The sequence below is a fragment of the Plectrocnemia conspersa genome, unplaced genomic scaffold (assembly GCF_051122295.1).
Source record: "Plectrocnemia conspersa isolate PC_06_02 unplaced genomic scaffold, ASM5112229v1 ptg000012l, whole genome shotgun sequence".
In the NCBI taxonomy this organism is placed as follows: domain Eukaryota; kingdom Metazoa; phylum Arthropoda; class Insecta; order Trichoptera; family Polycentropodidae; genus Plectrocnemia; species Plectrocnemia conspersa.
Genome location: NW_028277176.1, coordinates 17,801,392 through 17,829,141, shown reverse-complemented (window position 1 = coordinate 17,829,141; position 27,750 = coordinate 17,801,392).

The following is a 27,750-nucleotide window of genomic DNA, read 5'->3' as shown; positions in this document are numbered from 1 at the left end:
AACAAAAAACGTAATTTATTCTTATTGTGGAAGTTTTTTGTGTTGAAGTGCTCGGAAATATTTTTTTGCGAAAGTATCAGATGTTGGACATCAATGTTGCTTTGTATCAAAGGTAGTTTATCAAAACTTTTTTATATCAAAAATAACTGTGAAAAATATGTTTAAAAACATTCTCTACAAAGTAGTCTTCACAAATAAAAATTGGTATATTTATTTTTTAAAAACTTATTGCATTTTACTAAGAAAATTTTATTTTTATAAATCATTTTATTTTAAATTGACACTGCTTGTTTGCATGCTCTTATCTTGTTTACCTTATTACTGTAAATTAATATCGTAATATGCTATCATCGAAAACGATATTTTGCTGAAAATACACAAAACTTTTGGGGGTAGTTAACCGACGTTATTACGTTATTACGTATATGAGAGAGTTTATACTAAAAATGCTTTTATCAAGGATTATAAGATTTATAAATTTGCGATAATGCGTCGAAGATGCTTTGATTTGCGCGTCTCACTTAAATAATTCATCTTTGATTTCTATTCTATACAATAAGGTATTTTGTAGCGTATTTAAATCTTGCCCTATTGTCTTAAATCCCAATGGGGCGAAATATTTATTGTTAATGATACAAGTGTGTACAAATGCTATTTATATTTGTATCTTAGTGGCTTAGAAATTCAATTCACTGTGATTATAACCTTAGGTGTAATAATCATTTTAATGGTAAAAAATCCGCTGATAATCGGTAAATTTTAACTTTGAGGTTATAGACTTTCATTAAGAGTCGATTTTTGGGACTCAAATTAACTTTTTGTGACTCAAAAATGACGACTAGATGATCAAAAGTAAATAAATTAAATTTAGTCTGTCTATTTGTGCTCTTACGCGTGATAGAAATTGAAAAACCTCAGGATTCAATTGAAAATAAAACCTAGGTCTTTCAGGTCAATAATCAGCGACCTACTCCACTCGTCTATCGTGTTGGTTAAACTTTGCATTAAATCTTTGGATTACTGTTTCGTTACTTGAAACAAAATAAATACGTCAAACTTATTAGGTTAATTTAAACAAGTCGGTATAAAAATAAAAATATATTTCATTGTATAAAATATAATTTTAAGTAAAATAATGTTTTAAGGGTTTGTCGTTAACAGTTTTTTTTATTCCAGACAAAATAAAATAATATTCTAATTTTACCTATGAATTTTATTGTGTCAAGGAGACTGTCATAAAACTCACGTCATTTTGGACCTATTTTGTAAGCTTAATGGAGCGGCAGGTATCAATCATTTTAATGAACCGTCATTTATCAGTGAATTACAAAATTGTTGCAAAAAACAAAACTCTGTTCCTCCTGAACTTATGTCTCTCTTTATATTGTTAGTATAACGTCATGTGGTATTACTTTATAATTCATTAGAAACAATATTTCTGAAATATATAATAATTACATGATATTAAGAATTCTTATAACAATTTAATTCACAATCGCAGTTGTTAAATAATTCAATGATATAGATCCTACGGTAAGAGATATACCATTTTTTTTTAAAGTTACACGTCTTTTGCAACCTTTAGTCAATATTTACCTACCCTGTACATACATTGTGATGAAAGGTGCTCTTTTGTAAAGAGGGATGCCTCTCTTTGGATGATAATATTGCATTTTCTTCCTTTGTGCAGAACATTGAACGGCTAAAAATATTACGGGACCTTATACTAATAAACTTATTTATTTATTTCATTTCCTTCCCTTTGTGGGTCCAACCTTTATCCGGAATATCTCCTCGGGCTAGAATTCATACGTCGAACACGCCCAGCCTCGCCATGACATCCACTTTTAGCGATGTTCAACCCAAAACCGATAATTTATATATAAAGTTTTAGTGAAAGTATTTTCTAGCAACTTAAAGGACACTTTATATATAAATAAATTTACTTTTAGAATATCGAGTTAAGTAATAAGTGCAAAGGATTTATAAATCTGGCATTTTCTCAATAAATAATAATCATGATTTTTGTATAATTAGTTAAAAATTACATTTATTAATTTTATTGAAAAATAAATAAATCAGTTTTACAAAACAATTAGATAAACATATATAAGCTAATTTAAGCTGAATGTTAAGTTTTTATTATGTTCAGATTACAAATAGTCTAAAAAATATAATTTTCATTACAGTATTTCCTTAACTAAATAATTTAATATTGAATTTTTATGATATATCATTATGTTACAACATAAATCAGTAGTACAAGTCGGTGATTAATACCTAAAAGACTTGGGTTCAAATGCTATATGAACCCTATTGTTTTTCAATGTCTATCGTGTCTGGGAGATCAGAATTAGTGTGTTTTATACATGTACTAGGTTTTATTATATATATATATATATATATATATATATATATATATATATATATATATATATATATATATATATATATATATATATATATATTCAGATTAGGTTTTCTTATATTTATATTATATAATCTTATAAATGAATATCGTATTGCATAATAAAATGAAGACAAGCTAGATCGTGCATTATATCTATTTAACTATTAAACGTAAGTTGTAATGGGAGCTGATAATTTATAAAGTATATTACTGACTTTCAGTATTTGATTTTAGTCTAATTTTAGGTTTATGTCACTTTCTAAAGGCGTGGACAAATTTCGTTAATCGAAGAAAAGAGTGCTAAAGTCGGCTGGATGGTCACTCCATGGTTGTGATTTGTCAGCGACCTTTCCAGCCCTTGATATTTATAGTTGGTCTCTAATGAGGAGAAGGTGGCAGATAAATAGACGGCCTAAGACGAGATATGGCATATGGTCATAGACGGTCAGGACCAAAGAGGGACTCCCAGAGACGATCACCGCAGCAGAGAGGAACGAACCTCGACTACACCCACGTTGCCACAACTACAAGACCTCTAAGGGGAAATTCACTGAATATCATCCCTACGCCAGCTTTTTTACCACTGCTCGATAAATTACCTCCCACCACAGTTTGTTGCAATATATGTAATATTATATAATAAATTAAAACCAGTTTCCAATGGCGTCTTTATGGCTGTGAAGTCACACCTTTTATGGTTAAAATTCTTATATTTAAAAAAAAATATATTAGTAATTTTAATTTTTATTCAAGTGACTTTTTATCTCGTTATTGCATTTGGATTTGATTATAACTTCTACATTTAAGTTGCATATTGGCCGCCAAAATACCTATTTTTTATAAACAATGTAAATAAATAGTTGTTTCACTATTTATAGGTATCATATAGATACAAGTTTTAATATATTTTTGCATAAAAGAAAACACGATGATTTAATACTTAATACAATGTTATGATTAAATTATAATTTTATATGCAAAATAAAGCTTAGATATTATACATATACATGATAACATGTAGGTATGTAAGTATTTAATATGAAATTTATGCAAGAGTATTACAGTATACATTCAGATAACACAAGGTTTAGCAGATTACTTTGAAACGACATGTTTTAATATTGCGTGAAATATTTACGTACAGTATGATAATACGCTTGTTAAATGTTTATAGAGATATATAATATTTTTATGGTAAATCACATGTTAACTATTATAAAAGAGAATATTGGCGTTGCCATTTTTCATCGTAAACCGATTTATGAAATTTTATATAATTGTATTAAGCCTAGGGAAAGGGGACTCTCTCCTGCCGGGAACAATTCCGCGTCAAGGAAAAATTATAATTAAAAGAGGCCAAATTTTTGGTCGAAAATATCCTCGTACCAAAAATAAAATAAAATTGTTTTGAAAGATCTGGGGTAAAAAATAACCAACCACAACAGCAGCGGTCGCTTAAATTGCTTAATTTGAAAATGTACCACGTCACTATGTCATATTTCTCGAGAGGTGTCATTAGACCCTTTTTATATTAAATTTTGGTCATGTTCTTTTGTAAAATAATTAATTATTTTATATACATATATTTTCGTACAAGCAAATGCTTAATCTCTGATCGGTCGAACTGACTATAATGGCCGCAAAAGGGCAAACACGTTCAGTTTAAGCGTTAACCTTTTGCTGTATAACCGTTGACCCATACAATCCGTTAATGTATTGAAAAGAAAAACGTCCATAAATTACAGACGAGTGCTTAAATATCAATAAGTCACAGAAGAATCGGACCAGAACACTTTTACAATGTCCAACAAAGCGAATGTACATTATGCCTGACGCCACGTCAAGTTTTAAATGATAAAAATAACAAAATTTTATTATCTATAATCACAATTAAAACACTAAAAGTGTTTTTTTCTGAGGCGAATTGATATAAAAAATGTATTAACAGGCATCTTTCCGTGTACGTGTCTGTTTAACTGTGTACATCTTACCGTGCGACCTTCTTACCGTGAAGACTATTTACAGTGCAAACTTTTCACTGTGTAGTCATATTACTATTTGGGCAATATTTCATATAATTAATGAAATTAAAATAACACGAATCGATTAATACAATCATTTGGCGAAAATGTCAAATAACTCTAATTATCAAATAATTTAACTAAAAAAGAATCTACCTCTGCCCCTAAATCATCGCATTGGCTAAATAGGAAAGGTAAGATAACTCTTATATAATATATATGCAATAGGATCAAACTCACTACTAAGCACACTTGAGGAATTTCAGTTAGAACTTGACTTTTCTAGCACTTAGTTTACAACTTGGAACAAACACGAGTTTAACTAAACGCGTATCAGTGGAGCTACTCCGAATATTAACTAAGATATAGTTAGCAGTCGCTTTTTAATCTACGTCAGATTAGATACAGATCAGAAGTCACTAGAAGGCATAAAATTAACCTGGTTTTATAAGCGACTTGGAGATTACATTAATAAACACATATTTATGTTTATAACTACATATTTTACGTGAGTTTTATAGGTAATAATTGATAACCTTAAAACTTTGTATTCATAAAAATAACGCGCACACCGCAAAGTTTGCAAACTTTTCTCATTTATAATTGTATAGTCTTTGTATATATAATAGTTCTACAAAGGATCTGTTTATGCTGAAAGATAAAAATAATTTATCAAAATCCAGTTTATGGCTAAGATACAAAAGCTAGTATAATATGAATGTATTTATATTCATAAATATTTTGCTCAATATTTACTAATAGTAATTCCTTATTTTTAGAGAACGTATGTATTTTATATAAGAGATAAATATACATACATATACACATTTTATAAGCATACATAAAGATATAATACACGTTCATGTATTAAAGGGGAGATAATATTTAATCTTTATTGCTGACAAATTTGGCATCTTAACCACAAATCTTATATTTCATAGCTTCCGACTTCCTTAACTTACTTGGTCCAATCTTAGGGCTTTCTATAAAAAAAATATAATATTAATGTTTTTCTATACGTAAAATCTATTATTCTGCTGAATTATGGAGTTTATATTTCATAAAATTTCATTTATAAGCTGATTTTTAAGAAAAATTAGGTTTTAAGCATAAAACGTTCAGAAATATTTGAAGAGAAGGGTGTCGACTGTATAATTGATTAATAAAACAGTTTTTATCAAAATATAACTTATTGACTTTTATTTTTAAATCAGGCATGAACTTATGCCTTAACCTAATATAATTTTACCCATAGAAAAGATCAGGGTTGCTGTATTTTGAATTAATTAGTTACAACATCAACGTAAATTAATTAAGTGTGCTATTTTAAATTAACACACACACCTTACAAAACAGCTAAAAGCAAGAAAAGAATAAGTCAACTTTTATGAGAGAAAAACATATTATTTACGACAGAAATGTAAACATGTTATTGCCATAAATGTGTTTTGACATTTGGCTCTACAGTTACTTATATAAAACCTTTAAACAATACAAAAAACATGTATTTTCAACAATTTATAACATAAACTTTAAGATATTGCTAATTAATTTAAATATTTAGATGCATTTAACCCACAGTGAAGTGAAGGACATTAAAAAATTATTTTATTATTGTTTTTTGGTGATTTAATATAAAAATCTATATCTTATACAAAAAAAATTTAATCAAAGTTATACAATACACTTTTACAAAAAACATAAATGGTTATTTTTTAACAATATTTTTATTATTAATTATAAAAAAATAAATTTTATTTAACATACGTAATTTCGCACAACTTTATTTAAATTATTCCCTTAAAGTTCACAAAATGACAAAAAATTGATATTAATAAAATAAATGACAGAGAAATATAAAATATTATATAAATATTGTTTTTTAAATGCATGATGTAGAGTAAATATGAAATAAATAATGAATGGTTCACAAAAACCTTAAGATTATTACATTTTATGAAAGACGAAAATTAAGAAACTTAAATTTACAACAAAAATTAATTGAGAAAAAAAGCAGTAATTTTAAAGCGTTTAAGAATGCAACATATAAAAAATCAATAATATTTGAGAATAACAAAAAATGTTTGTTGATAAAAAACAGTAGTACTTCAAAATTGAAAATTGAAAAAGATTATTCTGAAAATAAATTTGTCCTAACTTGTGTATTTTTGACAAGACAATTTTAATTAAGTGATTATTAGGCAATATATTTGAGGAAATTTATCTTTTTGCAATATATCTAAAATAGCATTTGCAGAAAATCTCGAACGGCCTTTGTGATGCATTTATATGGTTATGCACCAAATACCTTTTATTTTATTTATATTGTATGCAAAACAGTCTAAACAACTTACCACCGTGTCCTAAGGACTAAGAAGATTTAGTTTATGCCGCTTTTAACGCAAAAGACACGTATTTTTACAATAGTTAAAATGAAGGAAATTTTCGTTGTAGACGACATAAGTTCCCGATTTGACATCACAATAATAAAAAATATGATAAATTTAACGAAATCTAATAATAAAATAATTCTATTTAGGAAGTTGATTTATGAAGAGTAATTTTACTACAATCAAAAGCGCTTAGGCATTTTATGTCTGTTCTTCACAATAATGCTAATATTTGTTCATCACACGACATGATACTAAAAATACGGTATATAGCAAAGTATTGCATAAATTTATAGCTACTAAAGTTAATTATAAGAAATAAATAATGAGTTTTAATTCATATCTGGCGAAGCCAGGTTATAAAACTAATAGACTTTAAAAAAGCTTTTCAAAAAGTGCAACATATTAAGTTAGTAAAATTCTTTAGAAACGACAATCTGGACTACAAAGTCATCCATATATTTGACAAGACCGATTCAAAAATAGAAATAATCTCTTTGATTGCCAACCTAAATTAAAGAGCAAAATTATAAATAACATAGTCTTGCCTTAGGGCCATCTATATATAAACTACTTTCAAATTCACATTGCTTATTTAAAAAAACAAACAATATGGCTTTTTATATAATTAACACTTACTTAACCCACTACTTATTAAATGGAATAATTCCGCCGTAATAATTTTTTATGCATATAGTAAAGTACATTGTTACACAACCTGAGCGAGTAGAATAAAAGAGCTTAGAAAGAAGTAGAGTAGCGACACCGTAGACAAAAGGTTAAGAGATCCATATATTTAAGATCTAGATGATTCTTTAATTAAATAGATTATTTATTATTATTATTTTATACAAAAATACATAAATATTAACTCTTGTTACAAGATGTTATGCAAATAAAGTCCATATTTATCAAAAGAATATTTCTAAGCCATTCCCACAAATTAATAGATTTAGATAGGTAGTGTCGATATGCAAAGCGTCAATTTAGAATTCAAGGAAATGGTTAAATTAATTCTGATTACGTGATTTGGTGTTTGTTTACACACATACACACGCCCACGGGTAGAGATAAAAGCTCGATTATACACCTTTGTGCCACCGCCACGTCAAACGTTAATTTAATTGTTACACGTAAAAGTTGACAGAGGCGCCGGAAGTGGTACGAGAGGTAAAAGGTCAAAGGGCGTCGCTGTGGCGGCATCCGGTGTCGACGTGCGTCGTCTTTCCGTTTCCGCCGCTGAAAGCTCCAGGCGTTACTCTTTAATTAGTATCACAGTTTCCACTATTGCCCCACGGCTGTTTATCTCCGGCTTGTCGGGCGGAGCCTATTAGTGCTTATCGACGTGTCACGTATTCTCCATTATATCTGCCTGTATCCTCCTCGCTCACGGACACAAGTGTCGCTGGATGAATATGGATAGAGCGTGCCGCGGAATCGGTGAGGGGCCATCACTCACTCCGGCCCTGGCGGAAGGACGGAACTCCTTTTCGGTGATAAATGCGAATCTGATAAGCGAAAAGGGTTGAAAAATGGAAACGCGAGACTAATGGTCGGTGTATTTCCCGACGCACCTTCCGGTCGGAGCGGATACGCAACATATTGAGGGACTGATTATTTGAAAATTAAAATATTACAAAATAAGGGTGGAAGTTGGAGTGAGAGTGATACCAAACATATCCAATATAATGATGAACACGTGACAACTTAAGCTAAACCTATTTTAATATAGCTAGCTGTCGGTACCTCACTATCGTGAGGTACCGAAGCTAGCGAGTGTGCGAATACCGGACCCTCAACTTTTTGGGTTTTAAATATTATTTTTGCTTCGTTCTGATTTTTTTAATATTATTTAAAATTTAAGGTTCAAATTAAAAATTATTATTTAGGATTTTCAATGATAATCAAAATGGTTTAATCTATAAAAAAAACTACTTAACATTTTCAATTCATTTGAAAATAGGTTTAAAACTTGACGAAATATTTCAAGAAGAAAACATTTTATATTATTTAACGTTAGATTTGAAACTAAGATATGTAATGATAAATCTAAATATTTATTTAATTTATAAATAGGTTTAAAACTTAGCTAGATAATATTAAATTTAACGATGTACAGTGAAATCTCAATATAACGAACTTCACGGAACCAATGAATAAATTTCGGTATACTGAAAATTTGTAATTTAGAATATATGGTAGATGATATATTTTTATTTTATTTTTATTTACCATATTACTGAATTTATAGAAATATTGTGTCAAGTTGCAAAGTCATTTTTAAATTCAGTTATACTGATATCAGTCTTCGTTACAATAAAAACATTTGTATGAAAGTTTTTAGGGGACAAATTGAAGATTCGTTATACTGGGAATTTTGTTATTTCGGTATTCGTTACAAAGAGATTACACTGTATTAATTTTTAAAATAGATTTGTAACTTAACTAAATATTAATAAAACAAAAAATAACAAAATGTTTTCAACATAAAAAATAAAATGAAAACGTAATATTTTGTATCATTTAAAAGAAGGTATACAGGTCAATAAATAATAATAATAAATAGCATCGGTTACATATCCGCTCAAAATATTACTGATATTAAAAAATATTTTGTTACACCTTACTGACGCTACAACACAATCGATCACCTATAGTTGGTGGAATGTGAGCGATTATGTCATTGATTGTATCTTAGCGTATTTTAGGTGTTTGAGGGCCCGTTTTAAGATTCTAATCTTGTTCCATTATTGGTTTTTTTTTCCATTTATTAAAAAAAATATTTGTAATTTTAAATTCTTGAATTTTACCGATGACCTTAAAGTAATCTTAAAACATATTCTATGGAAGATAGTAAAAAACTTTAATTTGATGTTAAAAATATATATGCGTTTTCATCCACTAATAGATTACCATGACTTATTCTAGAACAATAACACTAATTAAATTTAATCATAAAATAGCTAACAATGTGTTTGATCGCAAATAAGTCGTAACCGATTTAGATGTCCTATTTGAACATATACTACCTACATCAGAATATAAGATATATGATACATACATGTAAAAAAGATTTTGCGATTTACTAATAAAATTTATTCTGTTATATAATTTAAATAATATCATATATCACATTTTTCTAGTTAAAACATATCTAGTTAATTTGGAGATCCAAACATTTAAAATTAAATGAAAATATAAATCACATCACCTGTCATTTTTCCGGCCAGCTTTTCTCTTATATTAATTATTATAATTTTATTTTGTGATTTGTCAAAAATGTCCAGAGCCAAAATGTCGCAAGTACACATATTCGATAGTGGCATTTATTTATTTCGTTTTTGTATGTAAACATTGACCATTTTTACACGGACCGTATTAAAAATATATTTAACTACTATTGTTTAATTGGTAGATCGCTTTGGCTAGATCCAAAACGTCACAAGTCGTTCGAGAAAATCAACCAGGATTATTTATCTAACGGACAATACAATAGATATCGGTTCAGCTAGCCAACGGGGCTTACGCGTCCGGAAGCGGCTCAGAACAATTATATATAAAATAATAAAATGTAATTGTTAATTTGTATTATTCATATTTCTGTACAGGTTTCATTATTATAAACCTGTAATGCCCTGAACATAAATTTATAAGATATTTGAGAAACTGTTTTTTCAGCACCCCAAACCAATAGTCAGCGACAAGCAGCTAATTACGTCTCACTAGTTAAGCTTCCATTAAGAGCTTTCAACCATAAAGCAAGTTAATAGCATTACAACTTAAATAAATATATACATATACTAGACATCGCTCATGCCTTTAATTAAAAGTTTGACCTGCGATATCTCGCGATAGAGTGAAACTATATATACACTTGCAGACAATATATTTTTATTCAAAAAAATTGCCAATAAACTGCAATACGCTATTAACAAATTCAACTCAAGATGTGGTGTATCACATAGAATAAGACTTAGCACATTTGAAAATTTAAAAATTTAATAAAAAATACTTTTAAATTTTATTGCTATTGAAAGTTAAAAACGGTAATGTCAATTTTTTTAAGTCGATCATGAACAATTTTACATATTAAAGGGTAGAACGTCATTTTGACCAACGTTTCACACACTGTTGTTTTAATTGGGTTTGAGCATCACGAATAGTATGCAAATTAATCATGGTACGATAGTTAACACATTCCACGACGGCGTTATGGACACCGGTGTCTTACTATCCCTGAATGCATTACCAGTGGCTTATATGCGAATATCCGGACGGCATTCCTCTCTGCTGGACATGGATATCTTCACTTAATTAAGTCCGGTCAGAATCGGAAGATTGAAATGCCATTGTTGACAATGAGATCCCAAACAGGACACCGCAATCAAAAACGCAAATGATTAATCACTAATTGATTGGCATCCGGTGGCCGTAGTAAGACCCTTTGTTCTTTGGTGATAATTGACCTTTTGTATTTAGATAATTGCGGACGACGAATTTATGTTTATTAAATGATACTACGACAAAAAACAATTTTCCATATAGCACATTGATCCGAAATCATATAATAAAGATAAAAATTCAATTTCAACGTTTGCAGTAACGAGGCGTGCATACCGTTATGCTTACAGTAAGAGGTTTTGCTTTAGCAATAAAACAATAAATAAAATTATTAATGCCTAAATAAATCTAAACTTTATAAATGTCACAAATCTTTTAAAAATAACGCTAAATTATAGATATTTAAATAAGTTTTATTTTTTATCCAAAAAGGCAATACATAGTTTTTTGAACTAGAATATTATTTTTATAAGTATTATTTTAGCTTGTGTAATCTATGTATAATTAAGCATAAACATGTTATTCGTTTAGGTATTAAACTTGATTTTAATTTAGTATTTTTATTCTAAAAAATTATCCAATGGTAAAAACAGTTAAATAAAAATAATCTTTTTTTTTTTATTTTGAAAATTAGTAGGTTATTGCAATTTATTCTTCGTATTTAGTGAGGGTTGCTTGTTTCTAGAAACGTTTCGTATCTCTCTTAAATTTTAAATTTATAGAACGCTAATTCTAAAAATACATTATTATAAATTTATAAAAACAAACTAACAATATACGATAGTAAGTTAAACATTAAATACATTTTTAAAAAATCAGATAATTATAAAAGTAGTAGCAATTTACATACATAATTACATACTTGAATACATTAGAGAAAAAAATAAACACCTAATTTATTTATGCAATTATTAGTCATTAACAACAGTTTTTAATATTATGAGTGAAAATTATAAATTTTTAAGGAAGTTAACTTTTAATAATGTATAAATATTACCAATGAAAAATTATTCTTAATTTCAATGTGCGAATTACTATATTTATATTTATTGTAATATAAAAACGTTTTTTTGTAACATAATAAAAACATTTTTTTAATTTTTTAACTTCAAAAATTCAATGAACAGTCCAGAAAGTTATTAACTTGTAAAATATCTCTTTTTTATCATTTTTTTACAAAAAATTCCCACAAAATTTTAAGGATTTGAGCTAAAAATTTATCAAAAAGGCTTAAAAAAATTATATATATAAAATTTAAGTATATGTGGAAATCAGGCTCTGAATAAGTAAAAAATCTAATTACAAATATTTAAACCTATTTTAGGAATTTGAGCTCAAAAATCGAGAAAGTATGCTCAAGACTTGCAGACTTCGTTTTTTTTTAATAAAAACAAGCTCTAAGTTCTTGAACAATCAAAAATGTTCCTAATACACAAATTTCCACCCTTTTTTTTTAAAACTATGTTGTTTTTTTTAAAAACAGGCTTTAATTTGGTAGAATTTTGAAAAACTTTTACTTCGTTTTTAAGGTTTTGATTAAAGTATAACAAAATATAAAAACCAAGAAATTAAAAAGTTTTAATGTTTTTGTTATTTTCTTTAAAACTAGCTATCAATTGGGTTAAAAATCGAAAAAAAAATATTAGGAATATACAAATACCCTTTTTACGGTTTTGAAATAAAAAATCTATCGAAAAGGCTTAAAAATATTGGACTTTCAATATATTTTTTAAAATGTAATATAAGTACTCACTAATTTGCAAAACAAAATTAATTGAAATGTAATAAAAAAACTCACAACATACAAAATAATAAATAAAACTTTAAAAAAAATCAAAAAGCTAAAAATACGTAATCTTTTACAATGTAGAATCCATAATATTTTATTTTTGCTTATATTTATATAATCTATTCCCTGTTTTAGTTTAAGACCAAAATGACTAGAAAATGATATCTTCAGTCTTTGATATAAATCTTAGAAGTTTTATTTTTAAAGATTAATTTATCAAATATTCTTAGTTAAACGATGATACTTTGTGTTTTACAACTTTTTAATTAGTCAAATTGTAGACTATTTAAAATGTTTATACATTTAATTATATTTAATTTTTGGTGGTATAACGATGCCTGCACAAAAAGGTTTTTAGCGTCTAGACAGGTTTTAATAATTAGATAAATCTTACAGCGACGATATATTTTGGCAGTCTGTAAATGATTGTTTTTTAGCACTTATTTATATTTAAAAAGTTAGATCGTTAAAAAAAATAAAAATGGTTTAATTATTATCAATATTAACATTGATAAAATTTTTAATCATTTTTCTATGCTGGTTTGCTTTGTAAATAAAGTAAATGTAATCTAGAATAAGAAAAACGCTTCTAGTTAATAATTATTTTATGAATACATATTTAAATATAGCAGGATAAATATTAAAACACTTTTTGTGTAACCATTGGGCATAAGCTAGCAACAACATAGTTAATAATGATAAATATAGAACATTTTCCTTGGACATTATCCTTTGACACGCACATTTCATACCCAGACTTCAATATTTTCTTAGGTATGCCTAAATCAGTATGTGGTTTTTGTGCTTTGGCACTATTAAACGCTTGAAAACTGTTTTTATAATAATCTACCTGTTTTAGAGTTACATTGGTAATTGCTGAATTTGTTATTACTATTAGGTATTTAACATATTAAATACAAACACACAAAAACATTCCAAGCGTCCATTTATTAATATGTATTATTGCAATTTTACAATGCGTCAGCTAGCGCAGTGAAAAATGAAATAAAAAATAAATACTCGGGACGATGTACACTCGAATCGTGTGTTTAATTTCGACGTACACAAATATTTGTTATCTTTTATGTGAACAATACTACTCAAAAGTATTATATTTATAATGAAAAATCTATACCAAGCGTAATCCTCGACATCGTGTACATATTTTCCTGCACGAACTAACAAACACGATACTTATTAATGATGGCGGATGTGAATAATTAAATTATTCGCAGTTTCTATCAATGGAATATTGTTATGTGTAGATGAAAAATATATATCTTTAAATCGCACCGTTTCGTATTGTTTAAAGAATTAAAGCTTATGGCCACGAAGAAGCATTGTGAATGATAAAAAATAAAATGAATGGGGCGCGTCTGATTGCGAGACACTACAAAACGGAACTTGAAAATGCAGAGTTCCCAGCCAGACGGAGGTCCCAATTCAATGGCAAAATCAAATTGACCCGACACGGCCGACGTAACTTTTACGAATGTCGGTGCTTCGCCGCCGTATAAAAGTTTACGCCTTCCACTAGCGCTGATTATACTACGCCACAACATAGTACTGGATATACACAAATGGTGTAGTAGACGTGAATAATTTATTTTATGAATTCTTTAAAAATAGAGAACAACGTAAATAAAATCTACCGAACGACACACATATTCACAAAAATGTGTTTATATTACGTCATATAGAATAAGATTAACCTATTTGTGTTTGTGAGCTTTTTGATTATAAACGCCAACAGAATATATTTTTATAAACTTTTGAGTATAATATAATGTATCTAAGCGTGATAGAAATTAATAAATATTGAATTACATGCACATTGTATTAGGTAATCCCGAAATTAATGTCGTGTTTTGTAAATTAAAACTTCAACAGTCAATCGTGCTTTGGCCGTTCTTAACTAAGTTCGTTTTATTATATCTGTTATGGTGTACACCCAAACTCCAAAGTTTTATAATAAAAAAAATTGCAAATTTTTTATTAAGTGAACTACTGAATTTTTTCTCAAGACTTGTCCTAAATGTGAGAGACAAGAAAAGATAGACGATAATGTACTCGCGGCAGACAAAGAATCAAATCATACTTAAAGTATCTATCAGCTAACCGAGAAAAAAAATCAGTCTGATTCAAAAGTGCATTGACACATTGAGCAGATTGAGAAGACTTGGAGACAAGGTGTATGGGTTCAACACGAATTGAGCAAGAAAAATAATAATAGGTTCTTCATTTTTAAAACAGAGTGGTCTTTTCTCGATCTTTTGATAAACAAAAATGAGAAATAGGTGTTAAAACTACAACAATTGAGATAAAAAACAGTGGTCACCCAAAGTTCAAGTGGCAAAACCTTACATGTAGCCCGAGCTCACTGTAATAAAAAATATTTTGTGTGCATACTAGCATTGCAAAAGAATTGTGCATTACGAAACTTTTAAACTTGGCTAAACAAAAACAGCAAGCTTATATTTGAATAAGCTAAATTGTTGCACGAAGATGTAAAATAAATATCTGCACTTGTCAACAGAAGTCGAATTGTTTTACAACACGACAATGCGCATCATGTGGCGAAATTGACTCTCGATAAAATGAAAAACTCATCTAGAAGATTTTAATAATAATTTAAATATAATTAGCGTGAAATTTAAAGGTTTTAACAATAATTAAAATATAATTAGCGTGAAATTTAAATTATTCTTTAAATAATCTTTTATTTGTGGCCAAAAAAAAGCTCTGTCATTTCTGCATTCCAATTAACATACATTTTAATTGAAAACTCAAATAGTTTTAAGATATATCAAACCATTCAAAACGAATATATAAAAAAAATATCTGAGCTTAATCTACAGCTTTAAAGCTGAATAAAAACTAAAGTTTAGCTTTATGTTTCACTGACAAAAAATTCATTTAAAAAAAGTAATATATTTCTAAAAAAAATTACAGTAGTCTAAAACGGAATTCATAAATTACTACATTATAAATTCTTTGCTCATTTAAGAATAAAAAAGCTGACTAAAGCGCTTCGACAAAATTGGAAGCGAATGTTAACGCAAAAGCTGATGGCGAAAATGTAGTAAAAGTGTCAAGGGTCAACTCCAATTTCAATAAATTTTCACCAAGCTATGTGCGAATAGAGCAACGATGATCTCATCAAATCTCGATTTCTTCCTCGTTTCGATATTCTTAATTTGCCATCGCTTTCATATCCCTTTTTATATTTTACGTGTATATATGTATGTATACATTTTTTAGTAGAGAGGGCAAACATTGTGTTGATCCCCAAACAATGACTTGAGAACTCGCGTCGAGGCCTTTGGAGGCAATAAACGAAACCTTTCATTTATTGCACATTTACGTCAAGAAATAAAAAGCCGAATAGCGAGATTGTAAAACATTGTTGCTACACTTATTCTGGATGTATTTTTTAATTAAAAGTAATATAAGTAAAAAAAATAAGACGTTTATAAATTCGTGCTACAGATTACATGAATATTTTATATACTGTAAAAAAATATGACGCATACCATTAACCAGTTAAAATCAGTGAACTAAAATACAATATTCAAACAATGGTATACAAAATATTATATACATACAACAATAATTTTAAAACCCCAATAGTATTTTAAACCCTATAAAGACATTGTGTAAGAATATTATTAGTTTTATTTCATATGTTTCCAAAAGTCATTTTCAGCATTTATAGTAAATTTATTTTACTTTGGCTAATTGTATTTTAAAAATTGTCTCATCATTATTAAGATATTCTTCAAAACAACTCTTAATGAATCTTGACGCAGTTTCTCGTATACCTGTTTTCCACATATTATGAAAATCTTGCGGTTTACTAAATCAATAAAAAGATCTCTCATATATTATTAAAGGCATATTTTTTCAAGCGTGTTCACCGCGAATAATTAGCACATCGTAAATTAATGAAATTTCACAACATCATCCCGCATTCACGCCTGTAAGCCGGCGAACGTAAACGTGTACGTTTACCCCGTTAATCAGCGGACCCTGACCGACGAAAACGTAATCATGTTTTTATTTGTTCAGCGGGACAATGTTTGCCGTGTCCGCGAGGCCCATTAATGCCCGGCACGATATCAATCAGACCGATCCGTTTTTTTTTTTTTATAAAAGTTTATTTCTTAAATAGACATAGGTAAAATAGCATACAGATATATTAAATGCACAATACTGGTTCATAACCATTTACATTGTTTACAAATTGTTAAGTTATACAATAACATAAAAAGAATAATAAATTATACGAGAATATACTAAATTAAAGGAAAAATACATAAAACCTTTTACAAATTTAAAAAAAAACTCCAAAAAAAAAAAAAATTTTGGAAAAGAATGAAGCAGACGAGAAAAACAAATTATACAAAATACATAATATACAAAATAAAACACATACAAAGGTAAATAAACCTAGCCCTGTAGACCTGAAACTGATGACACTGCGATGAGCTTAACTGCATCAAAGCAATATGTGCTTAGGCATTTTATGTTTGTATTTAAATTTAAGTTTTGCTTTGTCGTAATCACCGATTCTTGAAATTAGTGGGTTTGCGTGGTCTCGCGAGATTTTTTTATAGTATTTTTCGGTTTGATAATAACAGTATTCTTTAATGGTAGGAATTAAATGTTTGGTGTGGAGTTTTTTAAGGTTAGTATAAAACGGTGTATTATAAATTATTTTTATGGCTTTATTTTGAATTACTTGAAGTTTATTAAAATTACTATTACTCGCGTTACTCCACACTGAACAAGCGTAAGTTAAAACAGGTCTGATTAATTGTCTATAGACTAGAATTTTATTTTTTATTGTAAGCGCACTTTTTCTATTAAATATTGATTTTAGAGCCGCAATGGCGCCGAGCCCTTTCGACCGGAGTTCAGTTATATGTTTATTGAATTTTAGTCTGGAGTCCAGGTGTATACCCAGATATTTAACGCTCGCTCTCCATTCAATGTTATGCCCTTGTTCACTTTTAATGGGTGCAGGCAAGGGTTGTCTACGTTTAGTGAATATTATTGCTTCTGTTTTGTCTTGATTAATTTTAATTCTCCATTTCATAAAATATTTTTTTAAGTTTTCAAGGGATTTTTGAAGTTTAACTGCAATAGGTTTAAGACCATAAGAACTAGTAAGGATTGCAGTGTCGTCAGCGTACATTGAGAGTTTAGTATTTTTTAACATTGGAATATCATTAGTATATAGAATGAAGAGAAACGGGCCAAGTATACTTCCTTGAGGAACACCAGCTGGTATTTTACGCGGTGTCGAAAATGTATTATTTAGCGAAACAACATAGCTTCGATTCTTCAGGTAAGACCGTAACATGTGAATAATGTAATAGGGAGTTTCATATTTTAAAAGTTTATACATTAATCCATCATGCCATACTGTATCAAAAGCCTTTTCCATATCTAATAATAAAAGACCAGAACTTTTTTTCATATTAAAATCGGCAGATATGTGCTCTGTTAATCTATTAAGTTGATGCGTAGTCGAGTGATTTTCGCGGAAACCAAATTGCTCATTAATGAGTTTGCTATTAAGAGATTCCTTTAATCGAGATAATATAATTTTTTCAAATAATTTGCTAAATGAGGGAAGTAAACTTATCGGGCGGTAGTTAATTGGTATGTTATCTGCTTTGCCAGGTTTTTTTATCGGATGAATTTTTGCCGTTTTCCAGATTATTGGGAAATATCCAAAAGATAAGCATGAATTAAAAATGTTATTTAAGTACTTAAAGCAAACAAAAGGAAGGTTTTTAATCAATATATTCTCTAATTTATCTATACCTGGAGCCTTTCTATTTGATAATCGTTTAACAATACTAAGAATTTCTGATATGCCGACTTGGTTAATGGATTTTTTATCTATTGGAGTTTTACTAATATCTTTAATTGCCCGGTCTACTTTATTTTGGGTTTTTTGGTCAATGTAATTTTGCGTAAGTTGATAAGATGTAGAAAATGTCTCAGCTAAAATCTCGACCTTCTCCTGAGTCGTGTTAGCTACGTTGTTTCCGGTTTTTAAAGGTGGTATATTTGAGTTTTTATTTTTAAGCGATTTCGTCATTCTCCATAAGGAATTATCTCCCGGTTTCAAAGCTTTTAGTTTACGCGACCACGAAGCGTTTTTGATGTTTTGAATTTGAACGCGAATTTCATCAGTTAGTTTGTTAATTAGAGTTTTAAGTTGGGGCGATTTATTTTTGTGCCATTGCTTTCTCATATTATTTTTAATTTTAATACGTTTAATTATTTCTGGGGTGAGTTCTATGTTATTCCAAATATTTTTACGCGACGGAATTGATGATATTTTGGCCTGCTCGATCACGGATGTTAAGTAATGAATATCATCGTCAATAGTTTTAGTGTCATTTGAGGTATAATTCTGTCGTTTAATCAATACCCGAGACTCTACTATGCTTCTGAATCGCTTCCAATCAGCCTTTGCATAATTGAAAACGACCTCAGACACCATCTCGACCTCACCGTCCAACGTAAAGAATACTGGAAGGTGGTCCGAGGACAGAGCCTGGATGCAGTGCATGTTTGAAATCCGGGAATTACCCTTGACCAACGTTATGTCCAGAATTGACGGAGTCGTGTGGTTGGTAGGATAATGCGTTGGGGATTTCGGAAAATTTACAGTAGTGTCCGTATCGTGTAAATAATCAAATATTAATTTACCGGATCGATTCGCACCGGGGCAATCCCAATGCATGTGTCTCGCGTTAAAGTCTCCAGTTAATATCACGGATTCTCCAAGACGAAACACATCATCAAGGTCACCTCGAAGCAACCTGTCACCGGGAGAATTATACCCCGCGACAATTATTATTAATTTATTATCGTGCTTAATTTGTATCGCGACAGTTTCAAGATTAGTCGTGTTTGTTGTAATGCGCGCGTGTTTAATTGATTTTTTTACAAATATCGCGACCCCTCCGCCTGGCCTTGAGAGACGGTCCCTCCGGAGGCAGACAAAGTTCGGTATAAAAACGTTGACGTGTGGTTTGAGGTAAGATTCGGTGATTACGACAATATCAATTTTGTACTCACTGATCAGCAGTTCCAGTTCTCCAGTTTTATTTCGGAATCCGCGTGAATTCCACGTCAAAACGTTGAGCCCCACCTTAGAAGAGCACATCGAGATATTCGACCATCATCAAGGCGATCTCCATTTTGCTGGCACACTTTCCAGCCTTGGTCCTGATTTCTTGAAGGACGAGCAACATCCTGCGTAGCTCTGAAGTTGGCATTGTGTCTAAGAGGGGCTCCTCAGGCTGCCTGGTTTGGGGACGTTGTGGCGCCTTGTTTATTGGTGCTGGTGCGGCGCCAACCTGGGCGTTCCATGAAGTGGCTGATGAGATCACTGCTGGGGTGGTTGAGGTTTTTACCAACGCTGGTTTCGTTGGTTTCAGTGCAGGAAATTGCGCTTGCTCGAGGTTGAATATGTTGTTCGGCTGCGACGAGTGAACAGTGGGAGTCGGTCTCTGTTGTCTCTTCTGAGTTTTCTGTAGGTATTCTAACCTACGAGGGCACTCCTTAAAATTGGCCGGATGGTCTCCTCCACAACCAGTGCAGATGGCGGGTGCTTCTCGGTCCTTGAGACCGATCCGTTAATAACGTTATTAATTATAGCACCGGCTATTGGGCCGATGCGCAGGGAGATCAACCGGCAATTATTTCGGTTCCGTTCCGAACAATCAAACGGCGCCAGGCCGATCGAATTATGTCGGTCCGATGCAATTCACAATGTAAATGTGCATTCCCGCTCTGGCGGAGGCGCGACTGATTGCGAGACGTCGCCAGGGCTTTATGAAAATGCCGGAGCCCTGATTCGAGGGATGCGGAATCAAATTGACCCGACGCGACCAAAAGCAACATTTGTGGATGTTTGCTTTCATTTGTCGGCCAAATTCTTTAACGCCACAACTTATAAAATGAAACTTGCGTGAATGCACAGTGAGTTTTTAAATCACTATAATATTCAATTACAAATTAAGCAAGTATAAATCTATCAATTGTTAGAAAATGGATATTTTATTTTAAAATTCTAATATTTTTATTTTGCTAAACATCTCTAATCTAAGTCATCTGCATAGGCAATTTTTTTTTAACAAATTGCTATAAACAATGTCAGTAACATTACTTTGCTCTTCTCGGTTGCCTTATAGCCTTACAGAGTGCACCTATCATAAAAAACATTTTTAATACTATTTAATATGTGTAATTCTAGAGCAACTTTTTGAATATTTTTTATGGTATTATTTCATTACCACTCTATTTTTAATTTTTTCTATCACTATTTTTTTTATTTATACATATATATAGCGATGTTTTTATTTTGGAACAAAAATAAAATTTGTAACACCGGACTCAACTACCCATCGCCCACCAATGAAGCTAGAATCGCCCACTAGTGGTCTTTATAGACCAAGGTGAAAAGCACAGCTCTAGAGGATTAAATATTTCACTGTAGTTTTACTTTTTATTGTAAATTTACTTGACTCCAACATAATTAAAAATTGTTTTTACGATACATATAATTCATTTATAATTTTAATACTTGAGTATAGTCATTAATTAATGTGTCTTAATTATTTTTTCTTATTTCGCACTAATTTATGTAGATTATAAATAAATGTCCATGTCAATATATAATTTATATTTTACAACTCACTATCTAAAATACACTAATTTTATTTTGCTTACTTTATTTTGATAACAGAATTTAATAACATACTTTCTGATTTTATAAAATACTTATTAATATTATTCTCTTTTATCATAATAAATACCGTAGATTCAAAATAGTATGTTTTTTTAAGAAAATACAGCAATATTTAGGAAGTTAATAAATTATATATTAATAAATTTAAATTTGAGAAATCTTGGGTATATTTTATGTACTTGTATTCTACCTAAGGTAATATTTAAACTTATCAACAAATATTGTGGTTTGCTATATATTTCATTAAATTTTTAATCAAATTAATTACATGTAAGTTGCTAAAAACTTGACATATTAAATTTAAGACATCCACGCATATACAATATATCGATCTGCATAACATAAATATTTAACAGTAATATTTTTTTAATCTTGCATAAATATAAAATAATTGAAATATTATTAACATAATTTTTCAAAATGTAGAATAGTCATTTTTTTATAATGAGACAATTTCACTGCTTCTTTTACTTATATTCATACAAAATGCTATTTATTTTCTTGGTTTTAACAATATATTCATTAAGTTAAAGCTTATAAATAACCTTAATATTTATTTAAAAATAAATACTTTTTATTTTGGATAAATAAAGATCTTCATAATAAAAGAGATGTGTATGCAAAAACAGGTGTCGGCAATATGCACGAAAAAAATTCTCGAGTATATTTCACAGAAGAAAAGCGACATCAAATATCAACGTCAAGAGAACAAGCAAAAATATTCATTAGTATTAATATTAACTGAGTACAAAATGTAACACGTATTTTTATTAATACTATTATACAAAAGCTTTATAGAAGAAGAATATTTAAGCAACATTTTTATACAAATCAAGATTTATTATTTAAATTTAATTTTAATTTAATGAATATATTCTTGTTAATTATTATTTGCTTGTGGAAAACCATGGTTGTGCACTTAGCTCAGGCCACGTTCGTCAAGTAAATTTTGCTTGAAATGGTTGTATGCAAGGCCCAAGGGCATGGTGTGCCACGTGCCAAACGACGTGACATGCTTGCCGCAAGCTTGTTGGATCACAAATGCAACTTTGCACAATCCGATAAGCGAATCTGCTGAAAAGGTCTCGAGTGAAAAATTTTCACCTAGCACCGCAGGCGGCTCGCATTTAAATTCGTGTCGCGGATCTTCGGTTACAATTGCGATTGAACAAATGCAATAATCTCTGGGTTGCCAGACAAACATTGATCAGGTCATACGTGCATATGTAAATTTAACTCAATAACCATTTGATAACGTCAGGACTACCAATGTATTATTATTATATTCCACAGACGACGATAGGCAGTACACACAAACAGTAGCAAAAATTCGTAATTATGATAGAATACGTAAACAAATAAAATAATATACCATTACCACAAGAACTTTTAATATAAACACAATAAACAAAGTATGATCATCAACAGAGAAAGGTATATAATTCTGCTTTATTTTATATTACGCTGATTTTTATTAGTAAAACTATTAACGCGATTGCTAAAATTAAAATAAAAAGCATTATTTTTTCTTGCCGAAATAAAAATGTTATCAAAAGATTTTGGTTATTTTAAAAAGGCTATCTTATCTGGCAAATTTATTTTTACCCTGTATTAATGAGGCAAGCTTTTCGATTCGAAATCGTTAGTCAACTGAAATACTCAAAGCATTATTTTATAAGTTACTATTTAAAAATAAAATAATAGTGTTTAAAATTTTTGCAAGTGCCTAAATGCTTAACTAAGATGAATTTGAAATATAAAATATGCCACTATTTTTAAAAAAGTTTTAAAAATCCAAACTCACTAATGTCATTTTTCATCTTGATGTCATGAAAACTAAATTATTGATCCACAATTTTTTTTCTGATATGCACAATATATGCTAATCTAACCAAGCATATACACATTATAACTTAGGGCAAAATATATATTACAATTTAAGTTGAACTTAAAAACTCTCAGATAATTCCAATAATTAATTTGATTCAAAAACAAAAAGTGATTACATGTTATTAAAGATCACAGTTTTATATAGTGTTGTTAAAGATAAACAACAGCCATGTGTTCGAAAATATTACAACTTTTTTTTGAGAATGGCATTCGTTATTCTCACCTGACTGACTATTGCCTGTTTTGTTTTACTTATATAACACGAATTTGGGCTTATACCCTGATTTAAAATCATTTGTTTGAAATAGTCATTAAAACAATAGAAAAATATTTTAATAATATTGTTAAAAATTATGATAAAATTATATTTACACAAAGAAAGTAAAATTAAAATTTGTCAATACAAAGATTTTTTTTTTTAAAAAGTGTATGATGATTATATTCTATTTATAAGAGATAATCAACGTCAATAATTATTATTATTGTCTTTAATTTATAAGAAAAATAATAAATTTATAAAGTCCTAAAATATATAATAAATTATCTGTGAGAATATGTTAAACTAGTTGATATAATAATTATAAATTTACCTTAGTTTCGAAAGAAATGTATACGTGCTTTGTTTAAATAATTTAATGAAATGAAAATTTTAATAATTAGTTTACAACAATGGTATATTTAGTATATATAAAAGTATTAAAAAATCTTGTTTAAAAAATATGTTGAATAAGGTCTAAAATAGTATCTCTTAATAATTTATTTTTAAGAATCAAGGATACATATCATTTTTAATTAATAATATTTTATCTAAACCTATTTATTATTCAGTTTCTAAATATATTCAATACAAATTTCAACTGCTATTTACCTTTATTAATTCATTAATTATCCAGTGTTTAAATTCTAGATATATTATTTATAAACCGCTGTTTCCTTGATAAAATAGCGATGTTTAATTGTCTTTACTTCGCGTAAAATTGCTATATTTAGTAACGGTTTTCACTCTTTGAAGAAGACGGCAAGGTAACGATTATATTGAGTATGTACATTTATATTATTTAATTTTTAATTTTCAGAGCAGAGAAAAAATTTTTTTCGAAAATTACCATTTTAAAAATAAAAAAACATTTGGGTCAAATTTTTCACAAGTAATAAAAGTAAACCTTGTGTTTACTAACACAAGGTTTTAAAATTATTGTATATTTATAACTAGCCATAATCTAATATATACTATTTTTATATATAAAGTTACTGTTGTTTATTTATTTAATATGTGTACAAATGTCATCAACAAATTATTATTTAATGGTCCTAATATTGATTATTTGTTAAATAAGTGGATTCTAAATATTTTAGAAATGATGAATATTTATAAGAAATCAATTCAGTAGATTAAGTAAATTAAAATATACCATTAGCAGCACATGAAATGTAGACAATGCAGCTAAAGAATAAGTTATGTAATATATCTGCAAAAAATCACTAAATAATAAACTTTTACTGTAAATAGTAACGTGACAAAGAAAGTAAGAGATAAGAGAGTATTACTTCTAAACTCAAAGATGATAAGTAATACATATCAAAAAATTCTAAACAATTAATTAATGTTTAAAAATAACAATAAATTATTAAGAGATAAAATGTGAAATAAAAATAAAATATAAAAAAATTGTATAGGTACTATATACCAACATTGGAAATCAACAAATTGGAAAGCAGAAAATATTTACTAATATGTTTAACTAGCATACAAGTACAAAATATTTTTTATGAAGTAAAATAGCATTTAAACTTTGCATTTTTAAATTATTATCCAGCTGGTTATTAACATTAATACGGTGCTAGTCTTTGTTGGCTTTATTTATCCACAACTTTTTAAAATCACCATTTACAATATTCTACTTTTATAGCTCTAACAATAACCATAACATACATGTTTCTTAAACATCCAATACAGTGTTTTTTTTAATAAGATAAATATTCATTAAACTGCAATAATATATTTTATAGTTTAAAACACAGCTTACAGTTTAATTTAAAATGCATCTGACCTTCATGTTTTTTATAACTTTTTGGATTTATTCACATCTTAATTCCTGCGAGCTACCTAAAATATCTTCACGGTCGAAGTAATTCTATTTAACTGTATTTGAATCCTTGCTAAGTGATTTTTTACTACAATTTTTATTTCTAAAATTTAATATTAAATAAATAACCCTTCGATATGCCAACAGTCTGGCACGCAAGTAGCATAATATTGTAAAACTTTAATGTGTTACCCACCCTACTCGAGTGTCTAGATACGGTACTAACTGCGCTTATGCCGCAGCATTGGTTTTAATAATTAAAGTTCAATAGGCCCACTGCAAACTTGGACGTTTACCGGTTAAATGAATTATGGCAGTTTCCAATTACCTCCACTGACCGTACACTAGCGTCGATAACGCGAAACTCTAAATACTCCCTACAACTACACTTTTGTTTTATTTATCGTCGGATACGGCGTCCCGAGTTGAAGGTGAGCGTTTGTCATTAGTTATAAACTACTTTATTTATTAACCCAATTCAATTTAGTTTGCATCCTGCGAAGGATTCCCGCTGCGGAGCAGAGGACTGGTCCGTTATCGAGTTGACCGTGGTGTTCCTGTTTTATGGTAATGGTGTTTCAATACAGAATTTGCAGAAACTATACAGCCGGGGGATTTAACTTAATGTTTGGCGAATTTATTGGTCAAGTCTTAACCGCCGAAACTTTGTCATCCCCCGGTCTAGATTTATAGCATTATTGTTAGGTGAGGGGGTCGTAAACGTAAAACGTGCTTACGTATCGGACGATAAACTTTAGCACAACGTCCATTAAAAGATGAAACTGATTTTTTCGCCGGTCTTTACAACCAGAACTGAAAATATAAAATAATATAATAAAAATGCGACTAGCGCTGTATTCTTGACCCTAGCCAAAATAAACAAAATTAAATATATTTTTATTAGTTTTTCAGGATATGAAAAATTGCGTTGTGTTTATGACATTTTTATTATCAAGTTATAGTGACAATATAAATTTTAATTTCCGAGTTAAACATACTGCAGAAATTATGTCTTTACAATATTAAAAAAACGTTTACATATTTTTTTATTTAAACCAATTTATCAGTATATTAAATAATTACATGTAGTGCTAGATTTTTATGCTGCAAAATAACGATTTTGTTTTTTAATTAATAAATCAGTTCTGTTTTATACTTCCTAAGAACTGAATAGCATTAGCTTAAAATATTAGGTATAAATGAAAAACATCGAGTTTTTTTAATAAAAAAATATTTTGCGACACACTACCAAGGTTGGTCCATAAATAAATACACTCTCAACATACATAATAGTTTTGTCAAAAAAAATTTAATATTCTTAAACGCCATCGAAAAAGTAAAAAATGGCAAAGAATACTATACAACTTTTAATAATAAAAATATATATTAATTTTCTAAACATAAACATTTCATAAACCTTTTACCATTTACCATTTAAAATCCTAATTAATGAATAAAACTTAATAGTCTCCTATATCCTAAATGGCGATAAAAATTAATTTAACTGTCAAAGTGAATTTCTATTATTTTTTAAATGTTTTTACACACTGCCACAAGGGTGTTACCTAAATATACGTATCATTAATTATACTTGAATTTGGAAGATAATCAAGTATATTAACAATAATTTAATAAGCATATTAAATTTATTATAGGCATTAATACACTGCTTCAAAGATAATTGAGTTCAATCAATAATTCACAAATATGCTATTTATATTTTTATAATGCTGAAGCATATTATTTATGATATTAATTATTTTGTTAATAACTAATATCATAAATATATAAATTCTAATCTAGTGTATAGTGTATCCTCTTAAGAGTAATTTTTCAATATTTCCGAGAGAAAAATGCTAAAATATAAAATATAAATTCTCAATTTTCAAGAAATTCATTGATTTTATAAGAATTTTCATTAAGCTTTTTTTAATAATACTTAAATTTGTATGAATTTTTAAATGTTTTACAAAAGCTGCATTTTTTACTGCTGCATATGAAAGAGTATTTCCGTACCATATGTCTAAAAATACGCATGCTTTTTTC